General features: G+C 45.1%; 1 long non-coding RNA gene across 2 annotated transcripts; it reads right to left on the bottom strand.

The window, feature by feature from the left end:
- Positions 1-121: 121 nt before the first annotated feature.
- Positions 122-26,036, bottom strand: LOC103095780 (uncharacterized). 2 transcript variants are annotated; one of them, XR_001625356.2, is made up of 4 exons: positions 25,894-26,036; positions 10,512-10,622; positions 3,634-3,720; positions 122-1,032 (listed from the first exon to the last, which is right to left on the bottom strand). It is a non-coding gene; the product is annotated as an uncharacterized LOC103095780 (long non-coding RNA). The 2 variants fall into 2 exon arrangements; XR_008912552.1 differs by having other exon boundaries at positions 122-3,720.
- Positions 26,037-26,103: the final 67 nt, after the last annotated feature.

Raw genomic sequence — 26,103 nt, 5'->3', positions numbered from 1 at the left:
AGCTTGCTAAAAAACTAAATCCCATCCCCACTGACACTTTTGCTCTAAATGACATTAGAAGGCATTTCAAAACTACAAATAAAAGAAAGGATGAGTGATGGGTTCTCAGAGAACTGAACAGGGGTCCCCCGAAGTTAAAAAAAAGAACAATCCTTCCCCAGGTTAGAGGGTGAGCTGCCTTTTTAGCATCTGTGATGGTTGTAAGCAGACAGATCACCATAAAGATGACAACACCTTGTGTTCCAATGCCTATTGCAGACAATATGTCAACAGAGAAATGCCAGGAAGAACTTAGCAGGAAACCCATTTACCTGTGTAAGAATTTAAATTTAAGTTTTATGTTAATATGAAAGTTCTAAAGTAATATTGTGGTTGCCAATTTAAAAAAATTAACTCTTGAGTCACGCGTCTGTTAGCCACTCTTAACAATTTAATTTAATAGAGATATATATATAGTAAAAGAGAGAAATGTAGGAAGGAAGTAGAAAGTATTGCCTGGCTAGATACCTTAGAATTTCTGCCTGAAGAAGTCCAGCTCACCACCTGGCAAGGGCACTAAAGTCCCAATCTCCACGTGGAATCCTGTTAGTCTCTTAAGCCAGGAGTCCCAGTAGTGCCTTCAGGAAGGGTTCCACCAATGCAGCCTCCTCCAGGAAAGGAAGGCTTGTCAGGAACCAATCTCTCCAGAAGCCAAGAAAGGAAAGCCAGCTACTCACCCAGCAAGCCAACACAGGATCCAGGGAAAGAGTCTCCTCCTTCAGTTCAGCTCACCAATGCAGAGTCCAAAGATTAACTCCAAAGGAGAAGCAGTTCAAAGGAGAAGTTCCTTGGACAGGAAGTTCAGGACTTTTTATAGTTCTTTATCCACATCACTTCCTGTCCCTTCCCCACTTTATGGGAACCAATTGAAATTTTTCAATGCCAAGGGGCAAGGCAGTGGCCTCTGGAGTTGTCACTCACTCTATCAAGTGACTTGCCAAACTCTCTTACTTAGTGTCAAGTAGGGGTACTTTAAGTTCTTTATTTGTTTACCTAAAAATAGATAAGGGGAGAGTTAATCTATCTTCACACTGTAAAAAAATATGTCAATGAATTGATTATGGATATAAACTGATTAGATACTCTGCTTGCTGTGCTTACAAAGTATCTTCAGTTTATATAAGTGAACTTATATAAGTTCATAAGTGAACTTCTCTTCAGGGCCAGGTGCAAGAATGCTAAAGAGACTCTTGTTATACCAAAATAAAATATTTATTGAGAATATAAGGATATAAAAGGATTTCTAATTCTAAAGAATTCTAACTCTACCCAAAGAAAACTCCCTGGGTCAGTAAGGAGCCACTTCTCCTGTTTTCACAGGCTATACTGAAATTTCCTGATCTAACTAACCCAAATTTTCCCCATTCTACAATAAACTAACACTATTTTCCTTATAAGAAGTATATAATTCTTAACTTTGTCTCCAAATTAGCTGACTGAGCTTCAGCAAAAACCAAGTTAGGACTCTGAGCCATAGTAGACATAGAGTCCAAACCAAAGACCAGGTTTTTCTTTGGCCTTCTCAGAGATAAAACAATTTATGAAACAGCACTAGACAGTCACTAGTGTCTCACAAGTTGGAAAAGGAAAATCACTGAGCTCCTTCAGGTTTTTCCCTCCTTTCCTTCTTCAGACAGCAAGGAGAGAAAAGATGTCACCTGCTCCCAGCACTACAAGAGAACCCAACTGCCACTTCCAGAGACTGTCACACCCAGAGAGACCAACTACCACAGAAAAACTGTTACACCTCCCACACACACTGTCAACATTTGAAACTGTTCCAAACTCCAATTCTTTCTCAAGCCAGTTTCTCTACTCCGTATCTCTAAACTAATGTAATAAGACCTAATTTCTAAGATCATCCTTATAACACCTATAACAAGCAATGATGTCAAAGCAAAGATAGCATCCCCAAATCTAAGACAGAAAGCATGATTCAACATATAGAAAAGAAGGAGGCAAGAGAATATAATCAGCTATGAAGTCTTGTGCCTACAAAGCATGAATTTCTTCAGGAAGAGTTGGAAGTTGCTGCAGGAAGAACACAAAGCACAATCAGCATCCTTCCTCTCCCCCCCAAAAAAAAGAAATGGAATGTATCTAAAAGGGTTATGTAGGAGAAGGTTCAGAACCAGCTGATTGTGTGCAGAATGTGAATTTGTCCTAGCAAAAGTTAAAATCCATACCAGGTCCAAAGGAAGGACCCAGATAAGATACCACATGGCATCACTACACCTCTAACCTTCTAACCTGTTGAATAACACACTCAATCTGTAAGCAATCTGTTTATTCAGAAAATACAAAATGAACAATAAGAAATACACTGAGTATCTCCATTTCTTGGATAGCTTGAACCAATGTACGAGGGTTACCACAATGCACTGGGCAGAAAAGTCTAGAAATTGTATTGGTCATGAAGCCTCTGATATCTTTGCCAAGGGGAAAGAAATAGGAATAAAGAGCAACTGAAGTTTAAAAGAAAAACTTGTAGCCCCCGTATAGAGGATTAGCTTATTTGGAAAACAATTCAGAGGAAGATAACGGAAAATGATGAGGAGTAACATGTCACAAGAAAAAAAAATCAACTGAGGGGAAAACAAGGCTGCAGAGTTACTGAGAGGCTCAGAGAAGCAGAACCTTCCAGGAGGATAAAAATGAAGGCTCAATCTAAGGAAAATTCCATAACAATGCTATCTCATCAGCAACAATATGGAACCAGTGATCTTGGACTCTCAATACTGGCACGAAATATGCTGCCTGAGTGAGCACCAATGGTGCCTAAGATGGAATTGGGGGAAGAGGCTAGACTCAAATAAGGACCCATCAATGAATTCCAGACTGGAAGTGGCACATGATTAAAGGCACTGGTAAAACAAGTTGTGTGATATTTCAGAGAAGTAAAGATTCCAAAAGAATGGAGAATGTTATGGGCAGTCTTAGTGTCTGGTAAATGATGGGATGGTACAGCCCCCAAACTGATGCTATCAACTCAGAGCTAATAGAAGGCCAACAAAGTACCCAAGACATGGGAGGTGATTACTCCTGCTCTCTGCCTTGATCAGACCAAACTGGAGGCACTATGAGAACTTGATTTTAAGAAGAATACTGACAAGTGCAAGGCACATTAGATTGGGAGCTCCTTTAAGACAGGGATCATCTTTAGTCTTGCTTTGTATCCCCAGGACTTAACACAGCACCTAGCACATAGTAGGTGCTAAAAAGAAGCTTATTGACTCACTGACTGACATTATAGTGTGGGCTTCCATGATACTGAGAGGCCTAGAGACCATGTCATCTGAAAACCTGTTGAAGCGATTGCCTAGAGCCATACCTACCAAGGATTCATGGCCATGGCAAAGGAGAGCTAAACTGTCACTTTCCTCATTCTCAACAGTTTTCCACTCAGTGCAGCCTCAGGTAACACTCACTTTTTGATGGGTAGCTGCCATGTCACCCTGATGATGTGGGGTTCACTAAACCCCCAGGTCATTTTCACAAAACTAAAACATCTACATTATTTTAACCCTTTTCTTGGTAGCATTCCTGCCTCCAATCACTGTGCACACTGGATAAACTTTCTCCAGTGTTGCTTACCTTACATTCAGGGAGCAGGATATCTGAAGCAGGATTCAAACCCAAATCTTCCCAATTTCAAGATCAACACTTCATCCATGACACCACCTAATGCCACAAGATAGAGAAGCTGTATCTTTGAGTCAAATTTAAACTCTTCAGGTGAGGATTCAAGGTCCCCAGACAAAATGTTCTTCCCATTCTTGTCAAAGCTGATCTTATAGATCAGCTTATAGAACTCACCACCATTAGCCCTCATCCGACCATTTTCTTTATTATCTCCTATCTACAATTTAGACTTTCTCTATGCAACTTTCCTCATACTGTTTCTCTTCCATGAATTATCCAGCTCTCTACAAGTCCTTTTCCCTTCCTACCCAGTTAAAGACTCTCTGTCAAAGAAGCCTTTCCTAATTCATTTAAACCCATTTCAGTCATTTTCTTATTTGACATTTCATATTAACAAAAATTTTAATTGTTCCCCTATTGAGAAATAGTCAAAAGATATGAACAATTTTCAGATGAAGAAATCAAAGCTATCAATAATCATACAAAAGTACTCTAAATCACTCTTAATTAGAGAAATGTAAATTAAAATAATGCTGAGGTACTACCTCACACCTATCAGATTGGCCAATATGACAGTAAAGGAGTGTGATTATGTTGGAGGGTATGTGACAAAAAAGGAACACTAATGCATTGTTGGTGGAGTTGTGAACTGATCCAACCATTCTAGAGGGCAATTTGGAACTATGCCCAAAGGGCTATAAAACTGCATACCCTTTGATTCTGTAATGCCACTACTAGATCTGTATCCCAAAGAGATTTTTTAAAAGGGGAAAGGATCTACTTGTACAAAAACATTTATAGAAGCTCTTTTTTGTAGCGATAAAGAACTGGAAATTGAGGGGATATCCAACATTTGCGGAATGGCTGAACAAACTGTGGGGTATGTTGGTGATGGAATACAATTGTGCTATTAATAATTATAAGTAAGATGATTTCAGAAAAAAAAACTGATGCAGAGTGAAATAAACAGAACTAGAAGAATGTTGTACACCACATCATGGCAATGTTGTAGGATGATCAACTGTGAAAGACTTAGCTACTCTCAGCAATACAATTCTGAACTAATGACAAAGAATGCTATCTGCCTCCAGAGAAAGAACTGTAGGAGTCCAATGCAGATCAAAGCATACTGTCTTTTACATTAATCTATTTACAATTTTATTTGGGGCTTAGGTTTTATATGCATATTCTCTCACGACAATGACCAATATGGAAATATGTTTTGCATGATAATACAAATAAAATCCAGGTCAAATTTCTTACTATCTCTGAGAGGGAGGAAGGATGTGAGGGAAGAAGATAATTTAGATTTTATAATTTTGGGAAACATGTTAAAAATTGTTATTATATATAATTGTGAAAATAAAATATCTCTCTATAAAATAAATAAATGTGTTGACAAAAAAAATGGAGCTAGATGGGACCTGACTATTATCTAGAACAGCCCACTCTTCCATTTGGACTCAATGCTAGACATCCTTGATATTACTGGTAAAAAGAAAAAAAAACAAAAAACAACTTTTAGAGAGTATGGGAGTATGTAGTCTATGTGGTTATGCATCACTTGTTATCAGAGGGTCATCAAAGCTAACACTATTGTTTTGTCTTCCAACAAATCTTTATGATTTTGACATGCAGAGGTGACAGTTTATGAAGAACTTGTAAGAATGTATTTTGCTCGATTACATCCAAGCCTTTTCTTATAGTCAACAAATATGAAGCACATTAGAATCTTGCATTCTTCACATATCAGTCAAATATGTGGTGATAAAGATATGACCTGAATTAGAAAGCCATTCACTAAATGAAATTTAAAAAAATCAAAAAATGAAAAAAAAGAACATGAATGTTCTTATCTCAGATTTTAATCAGATGACCTTATATGAATGTATATTATTCTCATAAAGCTTATTTAGAGATGAAAGAGTGGACATTTTAGTCAAGAATTTTTGCTATTCATTTGATCACCTTATTTCAGTAACGTTAAGAATTTGGTATTTTTTCCACTTTCAGATGTGCAGAGAATCCAATATCCTTAAGCCTTCACCTCTTGCACTTGAACTTCCTCAGGATAAACTTCATTAAGTATGCCTATTCTTCCTGGTTATTTTTTAAGTGCCATTTCTAGCTGCTTATTTGGAACATTTGGTTTACTGATATCGGAGTCAAAATTCGATGGTTCCACTCTTACCAATGAGAAAAATATAATTTTTTAATATAAGAATAAAGTTACAGTAATGCTTTTAAAAATATACTAAGCTTTGTATAATCTTTTATTGTTTCTTGCTATTAAATGAGACAATATTTCTCATAATTTTCACCATCTTTCTCCATAAAATTTTGCAAATTCATTTATGTCCTAAACTACTATGATCATTGGCTACCATATCTATTTGCCTGGCAAGATCAAATGTCTATTGTTCAAAATGGTCTGTAAACTGTTTGGGTCTCCTTATGGGGACTGATTTGCCTAGTAAACTTTCTTATAAACTGGGGATAGTCTGAGTTGGTGTCATTGCTTTTATCCATTTCCAACTTTGCTTAAATAGGTCAGTTTGAAGTGGTATTGCATGTTCTTGATGTTCCCATTTTTACTTTTTCATTTAATTCAGAATTTATTGTGATCTTTTCCTCTACCAAGTTGGTTGTCTAGTGGACCCAACAACTTATTTGAAATTACTCTTCCATGAGCAGACAGTCATTTCTTCTCTGTTAAAATGCAACCCACTTCATTTTTGTGATCTTATTCAGTGCTCACTCTGCCTGGCACCTGCTGATTCTTTTCCCCTGAAGAACACCTTCCTGAGATACAGGGCAGGGGGTGGGTGGGGGAGATACATCATACGTTTTTGTTCCCCTTTCTGTACTCATTGATGACGTTTCCCAATTTACTTTCCCTTATCCTCTCCCATGCTCACTTTTGCCTTGAAGTCATTATAAGCATAGTGATTTCCTTTGGATGGTCTTTCCAAGTTCTTCAGTTCTTCACAGGATTTATTTTCTTCTTTATCCTCCACAAGTCATTATTGTTTAAATTGAAATTATTTTCATGGTAATACTTACACAAATACTTATCATGAGTAATATCTAAAGAATCAAGTGGAAGAGAACCCAGCTCACTCACTTCAGGGCTGCTCAATGATTCAGGGCAGTTGCTTTCCTTTGACTATATATCTTTCTCTCCAAAGTTTTCACACATTGCTCCCAGTTTTGTCCTATGTGGACAAGTCTATTCTCTTTTCTCCATAACACCCTTTCAGATATTAGAAGACAACTATCATGGCTGCCAAGTCTTCTCTTGTTCCAGATAAACATTCTCATTCTTCCTATTGATACTGCTCTCTAGTAACTTCATGCCAGACTACACTGGGCATGTGCAAGGCGTAATAATAAGAATAGACATTGAAATGTCACTTTAAGATTTGCAAAGTACTTTACGTTGCTTTTCTTTCAATCTTGTGAAGTGGGTAGGATGTGTAAACCTTAAAATTTCTTAGACTTATGAATGTTGGAAATTTCCCCATTGGGAAATTTCATACTTGAAAATATCTCCTACTGATAGTAAGAACTCTATTGGAATATGAAACTCCTTGGCATGGGAGGATCCTTCTCTTCCCTACTTAAGACTACTTTAGGACAGAAACTTTTTGCTGAACAATGGAAAGGGCTTTGACCTATGCTTAAGCATAGAACAGGAAGTTCTTTGAGTCATGATTGATTTTAGAATTGATACAATAGAGATACTTAGAATGACAGAACCAGGTCTTGGAACTTACAATATCCACCCTACTCAGAGTAACAGGATTTAGGAAGGGCTTCAGCAAAGATCAAGATTTAATTATTTGAGAATATGACCTTCAACAGACATGGGCAAAGTAAACAGACCTCTGGGCAGTCCTGGGTTAAGCTAGAGCCACCATTGGCATAGGGGAGACATCGACAGTGATTGGTAGATGTGAGAACTGAGGGGAGGGGACTTAGATGGTTTCCTTAAAGATAGCGGGGGTCTGAGGACAGGAGGAGGAGGTTTTGGTCTGAGAGGTTGGGCTCTGAAGAAGTCTGAGAGGAGAGAGGTCCTGGAGGGAGAGCTCCTGGAGAGATCTGAGAGGAGGGCTTGCTCTGAAGGAGGCTGGAGGTGGAGGCCCCTGAGACTGTTTCTCCATTTTGGTCACATGAGTGATAGGGACTGATCTCTTTTCTTTGCCTCAGCTATCTAAGGGCTTGGGCCTTTTGGCCCAGCATAAACAGAGGGGGTATTAAGCCCTATTCCCTTCTCTCCCCTTTCTTTCTCTCTCTCTCTCTCTCTCTATCTCTAATACCTTTCTTCCTCCTGTTTGTAATTAAAAACTCCATAAAAGGTTGACTGCTGACTTGAGTTTTCATTTAGGAATTACATAGCTGAATTCCTTGGCGACCTTAAATTAATATATATCAGTCTTTTAAAGTGATTTCCATATCACAAATGGCAAATATTTAACAACCAGGTCCTTGAAATTAAAGTGTATATGCATCACACATTTGCGTTTAATCTGCATTATCAACCTTTTCTCTTAGCAATTTCTAAAGTCTAGCCAAATAACAAAATAAAGCAAGTCCTCTGGGTAGCATCTGTTTCTGAGGTGTAAATGCTCACATTGAAAATTTAACAAGTGGCTCTTAAAGCCAGTGAGCATTAGGTCTAGCACACCCCCAGGTAGTAGATATAAGATCTACTGTTCCCATTTGAAAAATGAGGAAAATGCGATACAATTAAGTTAAGGAACTTGTCCATGATCACAGAGAAAGAAGCAGAGCTAGAATTTAAGTTCAGGCTTCTTTGAATTCTCAGCATCTAGGTGGCATTGCGGATAGAATGAAAGGTCTGGAAACCTGAGTTCAAATTCAGTCTCAGACACTTATTCCCTGTGGGTCCCTGGGCATGTCACTTAATCCTATCTGCCTCCATTTCCTCATCTGTCAAATGATCTGGAGAAGGAAATGACAAATTATACCAGTATCTTTGCCAAGAAAACCCCAAAATGAATTCACAGAGTTGAATATGCCTGAACTATTGAACAACCATAATGACTCTCCTAATTCTAAATCCAGAAGTCTGTACACTTAAACATGCCATTTCTTTTCTTCTAAGACTCTCCTAACCTGTGCCATCACCAGACATGAACGCAATTTTACGAATGAGGTTTGACTAGGGCAGAGTAGAACAATGCTTAACTCTCTTCCTCTGGAAATTATACTTCTGTCCCTTAATGAAGCCTCAGACTTAGTTGGAAGTTTACACGTCCACTTTGCATTTGCTACCATCTGATTTCAATTCCATCCAACAAGATATCCCTGGTATCCCATTTCCCACCCCTTCCTGACCCTGCTTTTCTGTGTTGTCCCCACTTTTAGATTGTAAGCTTGCTGAGGACAGGGAACTATCTTTCTTTTTATTAATTGTATCCACCGCAGAAGTTAGCACAGTGCCCGGCAAATCTTGGATTGGATTGGATTCCATTGGGTCTTGGCCACCAGATTATATTCTCTAAGCCATTTTGCCCAATGTTGCTTCATATTTATTATATTCTTTCCATCCAACAAAAACTCATTGGGGCTTTCTTTGTGCTGCTCCCTGTGACTGTCAATGCCAAAGGAGAGACACAGAGGAAACAGATTGTTTTCTCTCCTCATAGAATTGAGTTGTCTTGGTAATCATTAGGTAGATTTTTTTTTCATGATATTAAGATGCTTCTCTAAAGTGAGTAGAAATAAAAGCATGAATAAGATGATGTCTTAAAGATACACTTTGAACAGGACAAAATTTGCTGTTAGGAGAAATTCTATCTTATATCCCTCTTTCTTTTCCTTCTTTTATTCCTTCTTCCTCTTCATCCTTCATTCTTTCTTCCTCTCTTCCTTTTCTATCCCTCCCTTCTTTCTATCTCTTTCCTTCTTCCTTTCCATTCTTCCTTTCTTCCTCTATCCTTCCCTTTCCTTTTTCCCTTTCTTCTTCCTCTTTTTAGGAGATAGACCAAAAGAATCCCCTCAAAGCACATTTGGGCACATTTCCCTCTAACCAAACCAACAACCAAACAAACAAACAGATTTGGCTAGCACCCTCATTGACAAACATGATATCTTCAGTATTTCTCTAATGTTGGAGACTCAGGAAAGGTTAAATGATACAATGAAAGGCTTCAACACCTACTCCAGCAAGGCCATGGAAGAAGGTGAAGAATTTCAGATTCAAGTCAGAGCAGTTCTGTAGCCTATAATTGGAAAGATGACGGAGCATGGAGTAGAAGCCATCATTTAATTTCCTTCTTGCTCATTTTCCAGGTGAATATAAAGAGAGTAAAAATTGATTAGCTGTGCTCCAAGGATATGATCTGGAATAAATCATCTGTTCTTTGATGCAGACCACTTCACCAAATAGGGATTAGGCTATATCGAGATTAATTAGACAAGCAAACGGGTTAGTTATGGATGATTTCTCTTAATTGACAACCAATGGTTTACAAACTAGAGGCTATCATCTGTGAAATTGGATAAAGAGCCTTCTGGTGGGAGTAAATGACAGGGTAATACTGGGGACAGCAGAGGCAGAATGGTGTCATTTGGCACAGGCACTATAGGGAAAGGAGTCTTCTGTCACAAGTGAGCAAAGGGAAGGCCACCCATCTCAAAGTCTCTTTCACATTTCAATTCTTCTGTTTGTCATTCAGGAGTTTTGCATGGGTGAAAAACAATTCTCTCATCATTCTCCCCTACACATTTTTTCATTTCTGTTTTCAAAGGAAAATGAAAGAATAGCAGCAATGAGGAGAGGAGGCCTAAGCATTATTACCCACCTTTGATCCACTGGAGACAATGAATAGGAGACTTCATTTTCTCTGATGTCCTTTTTTCTTTTAACGCCATTACATTTGTTTCCGAGTACCTCAGGTAAGTGACTTTACCATCTGTAAAACGAACAGGTTAGGCTGAGTGATTTCCCGTTTTAAATTATTTGAATGAATGGCACAAAACTAAACTCTGTGGATAAAAACACAAATGAGCAAAATGGTCCCTGCACTCAAGGAGCTTATATTTTACATTGGGGAAGATCACAACTAGCAGAGGGCAAGAAGCAAAAAAGGGAAAGAGAGGAAGGGAGAAATGCTGAGCTCCCTGAGAAGGTCCAGGGACATTCATCTAAACTGTAATGAGAAGAGTCGAGGAAGCAGTGGAGCACAGGCCACATGGCTCAGAGATAGCCAGGAAAAGGCTTTCTGATTCACTGTTTCTCTCATCACATTTCGCTATTTCTCCATTCATCATCACTATAATGACACTACTTTATTTTTTTCCTTCCTAAAAGTCATTGATTCCTGATGAAGCCTGCAGCTGTCAAAGTATTTCCCTCTAAAAAAATCTGCTCACTTTGATGTTTCAATGGATTTGTGAATTATGGCCTCCCTGCGGTCATCTCACCAAGAGAATCAACCAATCACAGCCTGTCTCTCCCTTCTCATCCTGGATGACTCTTCTCCATGTTGTCCTTAGGGCCACTCCACCTAAGGAGGTTCCTTCTCTCAAGCTGTGGGTATCACAAAGTTAACAGTGGATAGAAAGCCTGTCCCTCCGTTATCCTTCCCTCTCAATTCATGATGGACCCTCCTGCTCTTCCAATATGACGTCTCTCTCTGACGATATCCCTTCAATGCCATCTCAGGCATAATTCTAGTTGAGACTTGTTCCACCCATCATGTGCCTCTTCATCACATGAGGGATCATGTGACCCTTGATTCTTCTGATTTTATAGAACTCCATGACAGTCACACAGCTAAGGGGACGGGGAGAGTCCAATTGAAGGTTTTCCTGAAGGATCAAAGATCTAGTTCCATAACCAAACTAAGTACATATTAAGCTCCTTCTGTAAACTAGACTGGCGATATGAGGAAGAAAACAATTGTCTCTGGCTTGAAGCAGTTTGTGTTTTAGACTGTGATGAAAATGAGGTGCCCAAGAACTGTGTAGAGATGTCTTCCATAAGAGCGCTTAGTGTGCAGTATGTTCCCCGTCCTCCTACAATCCTGAGTTAAGGACTCTGGCAATTCACATAGCTCAAAGGCCTTATCTGGATTAGATTTCTCCCCTTTCCTCCACTCCACAGACATGCCGACAAAAGCCTGGCAGAGGCCCCAATATTTAGCCTCTGGTCCCCAGAGGTGGTCAGGATCGATCTTCTCTGAAACCACAGGGACTAGATTGGGGAGGCAGGGCTAAGCAATGGCGGCCAGGAAATAGAGGTGGGGATTTGGAAGACTGCAGAACTCCAAGAGTCTACAGGTGGCATGGCAGATAACAAGGCCAATGCTACCTTGGGCTGAGTTCCTGGCGGCTATCCCCCTGCCTTACCCAGGTCAAAGGGATGAGATTAGTTTGGGGTGTCCCTTTTAGGGATGCTCTTCGATAATCTGCTGGCTTTTGTCCTGTCTTCAAAGAGGACCAATGACGTCATGGGGTGATGTCCCGACTTCTGCAGGAATTGGGCTTAAGTGAGGCAGAGTTGGACAAAGTTATCAGCCTCGTTCTCTCTGCCTGTCTGGAAACCCCAGTGGCAGGACACAGGAAGTGACGGAAGGAGGAAGAGAAGGAAGAGAGAGAAAGGAACAAACTCTGGAGATGACTCAGGATGCAGTGAATGGCTTTGCCTTCTTCAGTGGCCCCAGAGTTGGCCCTCTCACCACCTTCACGACTGGTGGAGCACGCTCTTTTCATCCATCTCTTCCCCTGGAATAAGTCTTCCCAGGAACACGGTAGGCCGGCATTCCAATTCACGGACAGCTTTGTGACCCCTCAGAGGGCCTCCACCGGGTTTAGCCTATCTGCTGAGAGGGTCGCCTTACTGCACATGCTACAACTGCATGGGGTGAGACCTGAGTGCCAGGCGGACCCCAGAGGTAGACTCAGCAAGCCCTCACAGCAGAATTTGCACCTTGAACACCCTCTAGAAAATGTCCAGAGGAAAGTGGAAAAAGTAGTGAAGGGCTTCCTTATCATGGAGCGGATGGCCCCCGAGTCCCTTCTGAAGAGGGCAATCACTTAACCAATGCTTCCAGAGAAGGAGGAGCAAGAGTGGGGGAGGAGTCACGACTCTGTGATGGCTAGAATCATCCCTGGATCTCTGATTCAATTCAACCAACATGTATGGAGTAAGTGCCAGGTCCTGGGCGGGGAGATCCTTCATGAAATAGGGGGCAGCGCCTGTGCCCAGGACGTACCGAGGGGAACCTTTCTCACGAGGCTGGATGGCCGACGTCTCGTGCTCCAGAATGGGGGGGGGGGGGAGGGGGTTCTTGTAAACTCCCCAGGAAAGGAGAGGTTCTGCAGGCAGGAAACGTTCCCTCTCCATGCCCTGAGCATGGTGCCCGCACTGTGCTTAGCCCAAGCCAAGCTGGCCCTTGACTCCTTCTCTGATTGTTCTGTGACAAGGAGAAGAAAAGAGCCGGCTGGCCGGCATTCCCCAAACCCATGAACTCGCTCCCTCTCTCAGATACGCTGGGGAGAAAGGCAGGCGCTCGGCTCACGAAGGCGGGAGGGGACGCCCCGGGACGCGGAGCCTCCTGGCAAAACTCTTCCTCCGTTCACAGAAATGGGATTCGCACCAGCGGCCCTGAGGCCGGCGGCCCTGCCGTCAGGCGGCAGCCGCACATCCATCCGCGACACTCCTCGTGTCACACTTTCCCGGCGTCCTAATGAGCTCTGACGAATGGCAGATTAATAACGAAGTCCCCCCCCCCCCCCCCCCCACTGAACACTGAAGGGGTAGCGCAGGCACAACTGCCATGGCAGAGCACAAAAACCAGCGCCGCGGCTGGTGGGGGGGGGGGGGGCGGCCCCTCACTTTGACCCTAAACTAATTAAAGGCTTTCATGTCTCTCTTCCTCTTTCACGCCCCTGAAGGAGCCTATAAAAATGAGCTAAACTGGCTTCAGAGCAGCCCGGCCTGAGGACCAGGAAGACGATGGGGCGCCTACACAAGCACGTATTCCTGTGTGTGTGTGTGTGTGTGTGTGTGTGTGTGAGTGTGTGTGTGTGCGCGTGTGTGTGTGCGCGTGTGCGCGCCCGCGCGCACGCGCAAACATGGCACGCCCGCCCACTGGGAGATCCCTCAGTGTGTGGCCCTCGTGCAGACTGCAGAGAGCGCTCAGGACACACTGGAGAGGGCGGTGTCCTCGCGGAGGGGACCACAAGCCAAGAATGGGCAGCCGGCTGTGCCCTGGAGGCCCCCTCGGCTGCGGGAAGACTCTGATCATGACAGAGAACCAGAAGGGGCCGCCCAGGAAAAGGCCTGGGATTGGCTGCCAGTCGCTGCTCTGGGACTTCCCAGGCCCGAAGCCCCGGTGCCTGCAGAAGAGGGGCTGCGGGGAAAGGGCGGAGGAGCCCCAGCCAGGCCAGGCGAGCCCAGACGGGAAGAGCTTGGTTCCTTAGTCCACAGGGCATGGCTTACCAGCAGGCGTGGGAACCGGTGTCCCCCCCAACCCTAGAGCCCAGGACTCCGCACATGACCCAGACCCCAGCAACCATCCCCCAAGCGGCTCTGCCCATCTCCTCTCAGGGGGAGACTCGCTGGTGCTGCGCTCCCCCTCCCTGCCCCGGCTCCCCATTCCCCTCCCCCCACTCAGACGGGGCTCCCCCACCATATTGGACCTCTCTCCCTCCCTGCTCCTTGCCTCCCTCCCTTCCCCCAACGAAGCTTTGCCGTGCCACCACGCTCTCCCCTCAGTCTCTCTCGCACCCTGACAGTCAGCACTGGCACAGGGTCCCACAGCCAGGAAGTATCTGGAGTCAGCTGGGCTCTCCCGGACTCCAGTGCCAGGCTCTACCACTGCGCCAACCAGCTGCCCAACAACAGCCTCAAAACCGACCACAAAAGTTTTAGAATCGGAAGTAATTGTGTGTTCAGTTCACGCCAATCCATGATGGGGGTTTTGGGGGGAAATTTGGGGCTTCTGGATCGCACACGCACACACATGCACACATGCACGCACACACATGCACACACGCAGGCACACAAGCAGGCACACACGGATCCTGATCTCACTCCCATGAGCATGGCAGCCATTGGAAAGAAATCCTGGCCCCACCGTGTGGAGAATATGCGTGACGGGGTGAGCCTGCGGGCGTTCCTGGGCTTGGAGGTCGCCCCGACGTGGGTTGAGTGGAACAGACAGAAGCCTCAAGGTGGATGTGGGCAAAGCCGGGGAGCAGAAGAGCCACGAGAGGCCCGTCCAGCTCAAGGCTGTGAACCCCTGAAGGAGACCAAGAGAACCCACGTTCTCCGGGACAGCCCCGAGAGGAGGCTTCCTTCCGATGGGATCTCCTGCCGTTCCGGAGCTTGGCGTCCATTCCAGCCGGGTGTCAAGATGGCGGCCTTCTGATACCAATGAGACTGGGCTGCATTTCAATCACATATTCGGGGAAGTAGAGGGGACGCCAAGCTTTGTGAAGAGAGCTGGAAGGGAGCAGAAGAACGACATCGAGGAAGCGCCAGGCGGCCCCCTCTCCATGCGCCAGGAGGCACCTCCCTTGGGCAGTCGGGCTCTCCCTGTGCCAAAGGCCTTTCCGAGGCTCCCTTAGCCTTGCTGTCTCAGCGTGTTGCTCGTCCGCCTTCTGTGAAGCACCCTCGAATGTCCCTGAGAAGAGGGCGAGAATTGTTAGCGGGAGGCGGATAATCATGGACGTGTCACGCTCATCTACCGGCAAGCTAAAGGAGGCCATGTGGAGGAGGCTGTTCACTTTCCTCCTCATTGCCAGCACAAGCACGCTTCCGAATGCTTTTGTTTGAGAATGGAGTCTCGGGTCCAAAAGGAATCATTATTCATCCTCGAAGTTCTCCGGTTCAGATTCGACCGTCTGTTATAGCGATCACTAACAGGCAAAGACAAATAACTCAAAGGACACAGGTGACGTCCGCGTCCAGAAAGGGGCAGCTCTCCTGTGACAGAGTCCGAGGGGCAGAGAACGAGATACGCGATGAGGTGCTCTGGCCAGGGCTGGTGGGCCGCCCTGCCACGATTGCCAGCCCTCGCTGGGGGTTTCCTTCCCTGAGACCTCATGAAGACGATCTTGGCTGGACGATTCACAAGAGAAAATAGGAGGCGGAGAAGGAGGATGCTCTTTCCCAGGGCAGTCCATGAAGGGAGCCCATGACTGTCTGCGTGGGTACCGCCACCTCCTCAGATTTCTGCGCTGATTGAAAGTCTACACAGCTTTCTGCACAACCGCCCTGTGAGATGGACAGTACAACTACTGCTGACCTACACATCACCGATGAGAAAACTGCCCCGGAGCAGTAAATAACGTGCCCCATCACGGAGAGGAGAGTCCTCCACCGCCTTTCGGACTCAAGAGGCGGCATTCTGTCTTGGTCCAGCTGCCGCAGTGAGCCGGGCCTAGGGTTGGAGAAGACGACAGAGGTCTGATTACTCTGAAGATTATGCAGCACTTTCAGCAATCCCAAGTCTTACTGGCATCAGCCTTTCCCCCATGATGCTCAATGGCAGGGGGCATTGTCTCGAGGTGGCTCCCCAATTCAGGGACCACTGACCAAGGGCAGGAGGAAGACGGAAGAAGGAGAAAAGTGCTTACGTCCTGCTCTCAAGGAGCTTACCGACGACCACAAGGAGCTACAGCATGGGCACAGGTAAGGAATACCTGCCATCTAAAAGGGTTCCAGGCAATGGTGGATGGAAGGAAAGAGAATCAAAGACGGGCAGAATCTCAGGACAGGTACTGTTGGTTCCCCTGTTTTCTCTGCATCCAGCCCCCACACGTGTGGCCATGCATGGAGTTGGCATTTCATGTTTCATGGATTGAAAGATGCTGCTAGCTCCTGTTCTGTGACCATCTTTTATCTATATATCGGCATCAGCAACTCTACTTTTGCTACTTAGGAAGACGAGCTCTGCCAGTGGAAACCTCTTCCTTTCTCCCTCTCACCAGCAGGAGAGTGGCAGGGATGGAGACACTGGCCTGCAGAGACAAAGCCAAAATACAGAAATGAACAAGTTGGGAGGAGCTGGAGAGAACAGCTTCCACACTAACCAGGCTCTCCAGGTCAGGCTTCAGCTTCCCTGCAGCCAGAGACACAGAGCCACTCTTGGGGCCCAGTGGCACAGAATGCCAGCTCGAAGCCAAGTTCCTGGTCAGCCTTTCACCCATCCCACTTCTGGCCCCCATTCTCCCGCCTCCAAACCAATCCATTCTGGCCACTGGCTCCTTCAACCCCCGATTCTAGGCAGCATTCCCTGTCTGAAATGAAATGTTCTTTTTATCTGCCCTGCTCCAACTTTTCAGAACGCTGCCAAGAGATGCTGTGCTCAATACTCCACTTCCTACACAGGCTAAACTGGCTCCAGACTGGTGCCAAGAAAGGCAGACATCAGAGGACCCTACCTTTGGGAACTCCTGGCTCAGGGTTTAACTCTGCTCTTGCTGCCAATAACTCTGAGAGTCACGGTTTATCTACATTCTGGCTGCTGTTGCTCGTCACTGGCCTAACTTCCTCATGCAATTTACTCAAGAACTCTGATCTGAAGAGGAAAGACCTATTGGCACAAAAATAGTTCCTGCAGCTCTTTTGATAGCAAAGAACTGGAGACTGGGGGGGGGGGGGTGTCCATCAGTTAGGGAGTGGCAGAAGATGCCATGTATATGGTTGTAACGGAATACTACTGTGCATAAGAAATGACAAACTGGATGAGTTCACAAAAGCCAAGAAAGACTCAGATGAACTGATGCAAAGTAAAGAGAGCAAAACCAGAAGAACATTATACACAGCGACAGCATTATTTCTTGGTAAACAACTGTGAATGGCGTATTCTCAGCGATGCAATGATATGACAATCCCAGAGACTCGTGATGGAAAATGCCATCTGCCCACTGATGGAGCCTGAATGCAGACTCAAACATACTACATCTCATTTTGGCATGGGCACTGTACCCCCAAAGCTATACGAGTGTTTCAGGCAAACTGTAAGCAGCAAAATTCCTTTGCTCCATTATATCCTTGTGACTCCTAACCCCAAGCATCTGATAACTCCTATAAGACCATGAGAGGATTATCCTCCTTGGATTATCCTTTAGATTTAAGATGGACAGAGAGTTGCACCTCCAGGCTACACCTCGATACCATGGGGCGGTATCTCAGATAGTCATTTGTCCTCCAAACTATGAGGGTCACCCCCTATGTCTCTAGGCTGACCCAGTCAAATGACCAAACCACCCACCAAATGCCTGAGTGTTTACCACACTAGAGGCATGTCTCCACTGTTGTAAAGAGTATAAAATCCCCAGAATTGATGTCATCTGGGGAGAGAGCTTTTCCATCCATGCTGTCCTCCCAAGGAGCATCACCCCATCTTGCTGTTCCACCTTGCTATCCTCCTGGCCATATTCAACATTATTTTCTAAATTAATACATTTTTCTTATTTTTAAGGTAAGTTTTGGAGTCTTGCATTCATGCAAAAGGTACCCTTCCTGAACCCCGGGGACTCACCTCTAGCACCCCACAACAATTTCTTCTACTTTTTTATTTGAAATATCTTCCACAAAATAATATAGAAAAATGTTTTGCATGAATGCACATACAAAATCTATATTAGATTGCTTAACCCCTCTGAGATAGGGGAAAGAGGAAGTTAAGGAAGGGACGTGTCAGAAAGAGGAAGAGGATTCAGAATTCAAAACTTTTTTTTTTTAATGAATGTTAAAAATTGTTTTGACATGTAAGAAAAATATTTTTAAAAAAACCTTCTGCCCTGGTCCCTCTTTGTTCCAAAACCACTAGACAGAGCCCATAATCCTGACTTCCCTAGATTCTTGATTTCCTTCCTCTTTGAATAACAATGAAAGGCAATGGAGCATGTATATAGAGAGTTGGACTTCTGTTTTAGAGCCAAGAAGCCCTTGGTTAAGGTTGTAACTCACTAAGATATGTTGGTTGTTCGACTCTGGGTCAGTCACTTAGTTTCTGAGAGGGGTACTTAATTGGGATTTATGAACTTATTTTTTAAATGGTAATGCTTTTACTACAATTGGTTTCCTTTGTAATCTTGAAGATTTTCTTCATTCAGAGAAAGGATTTTAGGCTTCCAGACACCTGCTCTAAGATTATCAGATGAAGACATGGTGCTTACTAACATCAGTAGAAGGAGTTTATCCCCTGGGAGTTGTTTAATACCAGCACAATCCATTTCCACTGGACTCTGATGCTTCCCTCTTCTCCTTCATCAGGGACAAGACTTTGGTCTTCATAGATCAGAAGGATTTCATGATAAATCATCATGAGGTTTGTTCTGCTGTCCCCCGTGGGAAGAACTGGAGCAATGGGAGGGGAGCTGGGATTCCCCACAAATCTTATGGTTTGTCTTGTAGTCTTATGAATTCCTTCTTCCAGCCTTCAAAAAGGCTAGATAATGGGACTCGTTGAAAATGTTGTAGATGGGATTATGTTTTGGAGTCTGCTTGAAGTTGGGTTATAGACTTTAGAGTTGGAAGAAATTGGCTTCCAAGAGTTTCCTGCCAATTGAGATTGTACTGTGTGACTGGTCTTTAGTGTAGGTGGGAGAGCATGCTTATTGAGGAGGAAGCTAGGGGAGAGAGGAAGGGGAAGAGGTTGATGGTGGGACGATTAGAGTGAAGTGCATTGATGGACCCCAATGGGAAGAATAGGGTAGGCAAGGGAAGAGGCAGGCCCAAGAAGGTTTTACTGCTTTCTTCCTCTAAATGTTCTGCTCTAGAGCAAAACCCTAGCAACTCCCCCCAGTAATAACTTCCATCATCTGTCCAGGCCTGATTCATTCCCTCTTGGGATCAATGGCAGATATAAGTGACTTAGATTTTAGCAAAGCATCTCACAAAGTCTCTCAGGTTCTGGGGCCAAGGATTCCGGCTTCACATTTTAAACTTGGACAAAGCGTGAAGGCTTAGTTCAGACCATTATAGAGTAATGTGGAATAGAGACTGCTTGAGTGAAGAAACTTGAAGTCGGTCTCCAGGGAAATGGCCCAGAGATCTGTGTTTGGCCCTGGGCCATTTAACATCTCATCTATTTCTTGGTAAAGATACATATGGCATGTATGAGAAATGTGCAGATGGCATTGAGCTAATGGATTAGATAAGAACTCAGACGCAAAATGTTTTGGCAGATTAGAACACTAAATGGAGTCAAATAAAGCACAAAATCAGAAGGCTGGAGGGTCATTACCCTATTCTTGCCTTCAAAGATACACTTCAGAAGTGCAAGAGCTGAGGGACTCCTCTCCAAAAGGCCTGTCCAGCAAACTTGAAGCTTTTGAAGATTTAAAAATTGTCAGAAGCCACAGAATCCCAAGAAAGGCTTTTCATGCTGACCCCTTCATTTTACAATCAGGAAATGGGGGTCCCAAAAGGGAAGGGACTTGTGCCCAACATTTCATGTGAAATAATTAGCAGAATCCAGTTCCTGGGATACCAGATTGGGGTTCTTCCCTCTGCACTGAGCTGTCTCCTTCTAGGGTCTGTCAATAGTCAACACTTAGCACATTGCCTGGCATACAGTAAGTGCTTCATGAATACCTGCTCACTTATCTTGGAGTAGCTGTCATTTCAGTACTATGTTTAAGTGCTGTTAAACCACATGACATCTTCAGGAGAACAGAGAGGGCAGTAAAGGGACTGCAGTCCACAGCCTATGAAAGAACAGCAGGTGTGTGTTGGAGAAAAGAGCCCTTGGAGAGGAGGAAGTCACAATGATAGCTTCTTTAAACTGTAGAATGGCCATGGCACGGCAAAGAGATCTGACTGCTCTATTTGACAGCAGAGGCTGGAATTAGGATCATCAATTCAAAGTGGTTGGGAAAATCTTGTTACCAAGGACAGCTCGTCAAAGTGGAATGAGTTGTTTGGGGATATAAGGCCCTTCCACCATAACCCTGCACCCCCACCACCAAAAACAGAGAGTAATTCAAGCCAAGCTTGGATAACCAGCTTTTGTATACTACCAGACACTAGAGATCTCAGAATTTAAATTAAATGGTTTCTGGTTCCCTTCTAACTCTGAGATTCTATGATTCTCTAATCACAGAAGCCAGGCAGCACCCTTAGAGAGTCTAGGCTATGAGGAGTATCTCAAAGGAAAGCAGAATGCAGATGTTTATGGGGATCTAAATACCCAGAGAAGTCACAATTGAGAATTGACTACTGTAATGAGAGAAGGATTTCTGCATGCAGAATCTTTCGACACACAGATAGTCATTAGTGAAAACACTGATAATGCAGAGAATCTCTGGAGAAGGGAATTAAAGTGTTATGGTCCAATATCCATCATGAACTGAACCAATCTAACAAGAAATGGCGTTGAGTGATTGTAGATGGGTGATATTAAATATGCCATTTCAATGAGCTCGCCATCCACAGAATCATTCTATGGTTCCACTCTTCTGAGATTTAATTAGGTGTTTTTTCAAAGCTTTAGATGGAAAGACCATCTCAGAGTTTATGGCTGTATGTGAGCTGCATGTAAGGGAAGATGAAGGATGAACTTCATAAAAACAGGCCAGTATAAGATAGGCCAAAAAAATTTGGGAGCCCTGAGACTTTTTATTAACTCTCAGAGAAATGGCTTGGAGTCACTCTAAACTGCCCCCTGAAGACAGCCCAGGTCCAGTTTGGTGTTTCATGAGAGAAGGGTAAAGACTAAAGTAGAAAAAAAAACAAACAAACAAAAAAAGGAATAGAGAAGGCAAATTGGAAAGAATTGAGAAGGGAATTCGACAAGACTACCTCATGAGACCGTAACATCCTTAAGGGCAGGGGATGTCTTTTACCTCTTTTTGGATTCAGTGGGTGCTTATTAAATGTTGAGGACTATTCTATAATCTTTTAAAGAACATCAAGAATGAGAAAAAGGCTTTGAGAAAGGAAAAGAGCAATGTCTGATTGTTCCCAAAAGAAAGGAGCGTGAGCTTGTCAAAGGACCAAGAGTGAGTCTGACTCTCAAAAGGTAGGAAAATTCCATGGAGTATTATTAGATGGGTGGTTCTAGAGAGGGAAGCAGAGATCACGCTGCTCCACCCGAAACTGGTCATACCAGACCAGTTTCACAGCCTTTGTTGAAGCCAACTTGAGTCAGAAGAAGCCTATGAGTGTGGCTGATCTAGAATTGAACAGAGCATTGGTTAAAATACCTACCGTCATTCTTTTTTTTTTTAACCCTTAACTTCTGGATTCAGAGTATTGGCTCCAAGGCAGAAGAGCAGTAAGGGCTAGGCAATGGGGGTCAAATGGCTTGCCCAGGGTCACACAGCTGGGAAGTGTCTGAGGCCAGATTTGAACCCAGGACCTCCCTTCTTTAGGCCTGGCTCTCAATCCACTGAGCTACCCAGCTGCCCCCTCCTCCCCACCCCCCCCATCATTCTTGCAGCAAGACATGGCTAGACAATTAAATAGATTAGAAATTGATTGAATTTCCTGACACAAGAGGTAGCCATTTGTGATTGATGTCCACCAGGAAAGAGGTCTCTTGGGGGCACCCTGGAACCTAGTGTAGGAAGGGAGGAAGGGAGGAAAGTAGGAAGGGAGGGAGGGAGGAAGGGAGGAAAGGAGGAGGGAGGGAAGAGGATTTCCTGTCATCAGATTCTGAGAAGTAATGTGGCATGGGAGGAGCACTGGGTTTTGAAGGAGGAGACCTGAATTTGAATCCTCCTGTCCATTTGCTAGGAAACGCCCATGAACATATCTCTTTTCTCTGTACCTCAGGTTCCTCATCTGCCTACCTCCTGAGATCATTGTGAGGAAGAGACTTTATGCATGCCCACAGCTAGTAGTAGTAGTAGTAGTCTCTCAGTAACCGAGGATGACGATTATCTTTGTGCGCTTTCATCTGTGATGTAGATGAGTGTGCACAAAGACACTTGTGCTTGAAGATTTAAGTGGAAAAGTCGATGCACAGAGACAGTCCCACTCTCTCGGCGTTGGAAGCCTGGGTCCAATGGCACGAAAAGTCGTTACACCTGGAGACTTCCTCAGCTGCATTGGATGGCCGTGCTGTCCTTTGTGCTCCAACATGCCCTGAGCACTCCACAGTGCTTTGCTGCGTCGCCATCTCAGCCGTTGAACCTTCTTATTGGTTTCTTCCGTCTGTTTAGCCGAAGCAGTCTTCACATGCTGGGTGAGCAAAGCCCTAGTTCACCAGGGGTCGATGACCCGATGGCTACCCTCACAAGGTTTGGCCGGCCTGTCGAAGCCGTTGCCCAGGGTGTGGCTGCTGCCACATGCTAGCAGTTACTGGGAGCCACACGTGAGAGCTGGGTGTCAGGTGAGGGTCAGTGGCTGGAGAGCTGCCCTAAGAGGGCACGACAAGTCCTTCATAGCAGAGATACCACCCCTCCCTGAGCACCCCATACACCCCACATAGCCCACAGCTAGAACAATATAAATGATTATTCCAAAGCAGTTGGCCTATTTGTTTCCTCTTTTTCTATCTCCAAGGCAATGTTTGGACAGCTGGCCATCACCTTCCATCTAGGAACACACTGGTGATAAACATTCTCCAAAGATGGTATTTTCCTTTACATTTCTTCTAAAACTGTAGAAAAGAACCATTAACTGGCCTAGTTGTTCTATTTTGAGGAATTAATAGAATAATATTTCCTGTTTCCTATTGAGTCTCATCAAGGTCATGGCTCACTTATAGATGTTTTCCCCAAGATTTTTTTTTTCATTAAAAGCCCCAAACTGATCTAAAACAAGGTCAAAACAGGGTTTAAACAATACCTCAGGACTACAGAGGGCATATTAATTAACAGGCTGTTCTACACAGATATTTTCCATTTCTTGGCTATACTTTTAAATCCATTTAACTGATTTACTTTGGGTAAGAAGGAACAACTTTGGATCAATATAGGCTTCCCTCAAACCCCTGAGAAACTCCATGTAGTTGTGGAAAAACCCAGGAGGTAAGCTAAGAAATGGGATGTGTGCTTGGCAGGCAGTTTTAGGGCTTCAGCCTCCATTCTCTATCACTTTATCCCATATCTTTTCTTTCTTTCTTTTTTTTTAAACCCTTACCTTCCGTCTTGGAGTCAATACTGTGTATTGGCTCCAAGGCAGAAGAGTGGTAAGGGCTAGGCAATGGGGGTCAAGTGACTTGCCCAGGGTCACACAGCTAGGAAGTGGCTGAGGCCAGATTTGAACCTAGGACCTCCTGTCTCTAGGCCTGGTTCTCAATCCACTGAGCTACCCAGCTGCCCCCCCATATCTTTTCTTTTATTTTAGCTGGAGATAAGACCTGGAAGTTAAAATCATATTAATGGGTTGGCTAGCCTTCCTAACTCACCTCCTTCTCTCTTTCAGAACTGGGGCTCAGTCAGGAGTCGACCAGGACAGGAGCCCGAACCATGGCAGACAAGAGGTCAAGGAGTAGCACACAACTTGAATTTGGCAAGTCCTGTAGCAACACCGGCAGCTGAGTCTCAGGGAGACTGGGCTTAAGAGATGCAAAGTTTAATCCCTATAGATTCTGCAGGCTGCAACTGTGAAAGCCAAAACAGCCAGGACTAGCCATGGACAGCAACATTGCTAGGCAGAGCTCAGCCACAAAGTGCCTGCATCACAGTGTCCCCTAAATTGCTAGGCTTGATTTATCCATGCTAGGTTACCCCAGGCTGGTCTGGGGACTTTGGATGGAGACAAGAGAATACCCGAGTCTCACTAAAGCTGTGAGAGGGAAGGGAGAGAGGGGCAACAGGGCCCAAACTGGAGTTGGACCATGCTATAAGATATTACCTCCCTCCCCTCCCTGCTGGTGACACACAGAAAAGGAGAACATGCCAGAAGCCAAGCCAGGAGCCCATATTAGGCCTTCATGTCTGAGACCAAAGAACTGGGGGGCTCCCAGAATGAAGAACTCCTGTCCTGTGCCTCCATGTACAGTCCAAAGCATACAAATGCCCTTTCTGCTCAGTAAAGGCCCCTTTCCCTACTACACTGAGATGAAGAAATTCCATCATTAAAGAAAGGAGAAGAGGGTTAGCAAGCTCGGGGAATTGCATATTTGATAGAGCAACCCCAAAAGCTCCCAGTCTCCTCAAGCTCCTCAGCTGCCTCTCAGCCTGGAGAGAAGGCTTTCCAGGAAGTGGCTTCCATTCCCAAGGGGGGTGGCCTCCCACAAGGCTGTTGGCTGTCTTGGATCCAGGACAAGGTCCTCAACATGAAGAAACGCATTGCCTGTCATTCCTCTCACTGACTCTGTGCCGGGGCTGATTCTAGAGTCAGGCTCATTTCACTGAGGAGGAAACTGAGTCTCAGACAAGGTAAGTGACTCATCTTCTCCGTGACGGGCAGCCAGTTCTGTTGTCTTAAGCCAAGTTGCCTCCACCAGACATTGGAAGGCACTGGAAGGCCTGGGGGTTCCTGGGAAATGCAATGGGTCCCCGTGTGCTGTGTGTCTAAGGGGCTGCCTTAGAGGAGGGGGCTTGCCTTGCTCTCCAGGGCCCCAGGGAGCAGAGGTGGGTCTCTGGGCTGATGTCAGGTCAAATGGCAGAAATGGAAGCCTTCCCAAGGAGGAAGGCCCTCTTCAGGCAAAGGCGGAGTGCCCACTTGTCCAGCGGGTCACAGAGGAGGTGCTCCAGAGCTTCCTGGTTGGCCTTCATGTCCCCGGGACGCTTCCTGTTCCGAGGTATCATCAGTCTAACCAGATGACAGTTCTATCGGAGAGCTTGGCAAGGCCTTTGGCACAGGCAATATGGCGCCTGCCCCAGAGGGGGGAAGATCATTGTGGGGAGCCCTGAATAAGCAGACAAGAGTGAAGCTCGTCCCGGTGGGCATCGTTTGAGGGGCTTCAGGAGGCTCCTAATTGTGGCCAGGGGTGCAGCATCCGAGCCCAGGAGGAGCTGCGCTCGTTCCCCCGGGTACCTGCGGGCGGGTGGAAACCTTCACGGGGGAGGAGAAGGCGCTGTAGGACGCTGCGATAGCCCAAGAAAACCCCCGGGAGAGGAATGGGGTCAGGCCTAAGGAAAGAATGAAAACCAAAGGGCGGATGGCAGGGACTGAGCAGGAGCCCGCCCACACCGTTTCCCAAGGAACTCCGGGCCTAAACTGGGAACGGACATCAGGTAGGCGTGAGGGCTCGGGGCGACAGAGAGAATTGCCAGGATTACTGAAGGTCAAACCAGAAGATCCCAAGACCTGGGGCGCATGTGTACCTGGTGAGTTTTTTTTTTCGCTGACCTAGGGAAGTCACCTGGGAGGAAGGATCAGCGCATGCATATATCGATGATTGAAGCCTATCCCTGTAGCAGTGACTTAAGGCTGTTCCGCACAAGCGCAGATTCAGTTCGACCCCTGACGTTTCTCCACTTCCCACCAAAACAGGGATAGGGGCGCCGAGGTGCAGCAACCCACGCGCGTGCGTA

Source organism: Monodelphis domestica, chromosome 5, assembly GCF_027887165.1.
Source record: "Monodelphis domestica isolate mMonDom1 chromosome 5, mMonDom1.pri, whole genome shotgun sequence".
In the NCBI taxonomy this organism is placed as follows: Eukaryota; Metazoa; Chordata; class Mammalia; order Didelphimorphia; family Didelphidae; genus Monodelphis; species Monodelphis domestica.
The sequence above is the reverse complement of the archived record's forward strand: the minus strand, read 5'-3'. Positions and strand labels throughout refer to the sequence as shown.